Source organism: Octodon degus, unplaced genomic scaffold (assembly GCF_000260255.1).
Source record: "Octodon degus isolate 3935 unplaced genomic scaffold, OctDeg1.0 scaffold00002, whole genome shotgun sequence".
NCBI lineage: Eukaryota > Metazoa > Chordata > Mammalia > Rodentia > Octodontidae > Octodon > Octodon degus.
In genome coordinates, this window is record NW_004524578.1 from 194,766 (window position 1) to 196,951 (window position 2,186).

The window sequence follows — 2,186 nt, forward strand, 5'->3', positions numbered from 1 at the left end:
AACTCTAAAATGACCAGTTAAATAGACATGTGGGAGGCTCTAATGCAATTGAACTGGTGGCATTATAAGCACAAAAAATTGGATATTAAAAGTGCTAGTAGGGAAAGTGGATCCACATGGTGGTGCACACGTGTAATCCCAGTGTTAGAGGGGAGTCGGAGCTGCTGCATAATGAGATCCGGTACTAAATACATTTTAAAAACTCCAAGCAGGGGAACCGGTTGTGGTGGTGCAAACTGTAATCCCTGTACTTGGGAGGTTGAGACAGGAGGGTCGCTGTTGGAGACTAGCCTGGAGGCTACAGAAGTGAGCATAAGGCCAGCCCAGACTGCATCGGGAGACCTTAAAGAAATCCTAGCAAGGAGGAGCACGTTCAGAGAAGGGACTACTGGAGTAGCTAGGGAGAGGTAGCCTTCCCGATCAGGGAGGCTCCCTGTCAGCCCTCCGGGCTCGGGCTCCTCCTCTCTAGACTGGTGAGAATATTAGCACTACGCTTTAAGCTTCTGGTCTGTGACACTAATCTATGGTCTCCTGACTAAATGAGTATAATGCTCTGAAAATTAACTCAGTGATGACCTCATTTTGAAAATCAACCCAGTATGTTGATGTAGAGCAACAGCAGAAGTGCCTGCCTGGCAAGGGTAAGGTCCTGAGTTTGATGCCCAGCACAAAACAAAAAGTTTTGTTACTTAAGTCTGAAGACCAAAAAGTTAGAGAAAATGAAGGGCTACAAGGAGAGCCAACACTGTGGCTCTCGCCCTTCAAGGTCAGGGAGGACTCAGGACACAACAGAACCTGCACTGTAGCGTCCTGTAACTCAATGGTGCCCCAAATTTTCTTTTCCTTTCTTTTTGTTTGGTGGAACTGGGGCTTGAACTCAGGCTCATGTGCTTGGCAGGGAATTGTTCATTCTACTGAGCTATCTCCCTAGCCCTCACTAACTTGTTTTCAAACTGTCTCATTGCTACTTTTTTCTCAATAAAATTAATATAAAAAATAAAATAAAATTTTTGTTCATTCAGCTTCAGAATCTGAATGTTGAAGGTCAGACAGCTTCACCTGCTTTGGCACCGCGGACAGCCTCACGGCAGCATCGCAGTGGCAGTAACGCCTGCAGAAGACACTGGAAGGAGGGCGGCAGCCAGGGGCGTCCAGTAGTAGAAGATCACCTTTCCTGTTCTTGTTTTTATCTTGGAGACAAGGTCTTGCTATACAGTTAAGGCTGGCGTTGAGCTCCCTATGTAGCCCAGGCGGGCCTTAAACCCGTGGTGATCCTACTGCCTCAGCCTCCTGAGTGCTGGGATTACAGGTGTGTGCTGCTATGCCTGGGATTACAGGTGTGTGCCACTATACCTGGGATTACAGGTGTGTACCACTATACCTGGGATTACAGGTGTGTACCACTATGCCTGGGATTATAGGTGTGTACCACTATACCTGGGATTACAGGTGTGTACCACTATGCCTGGGATTACAGGTGTGTACCGCTATGCCTGGGATTACAGGTGTGTACCGCTATGCCTGGGATTACAGGTGTGAGCCACTATGCCTGGGAAGCTTCCCTTTTCTACTGTTGCATGATTCTTGCACAATCATTTGACTGATCTCAACAGAGATTTCTGAAAAGAAGATCTGCAGATGGTGAACAAGTTTACAAAACTTGCTTGTGAGCCAGTGAGATAGCTCAGTGGTCTAAAGCGCCTGCTTAGGCAAATTTAGGGAAGCGTGCAGGGACCCGAGTTCAATCTCTGGTACCACATGTCATGCCAGCCCTGACCCCAGGACGGGCTGAGCCAGCCACACGCACAGATAAAGCCTGCTCAGCGTCAGTAGCAGCCGTCTTATCAACCTTAGCGGTCAATCCGGCGTGCTTGGTGCCCTGGGTTCCGTTTCCAGCACTGGGAAAATTCAGAAGGAGAAGAGCGTGACATGAAGTGGAACAAGAGCAGATGCAGCATTAAGACAGCGCCTGGGGCCGGGGAGACGGCGCAGGAGAGTAAGCGCTTGCCCGGCAAGCGCGAGGCCTGGGTTCCGTCCCTGGCTCCGCAAGAAATAAATAGTGCGTAGTATTTATGCACCTTCATAGTTGCAGTTTAAAAATAAAACTCAGGGGCTGGTGAGATGGCTCAGTGGTCTAAAGCACCTGCTTAGAACAAGCTTAGCAAAGCACAGGGACCGCAGTTCAA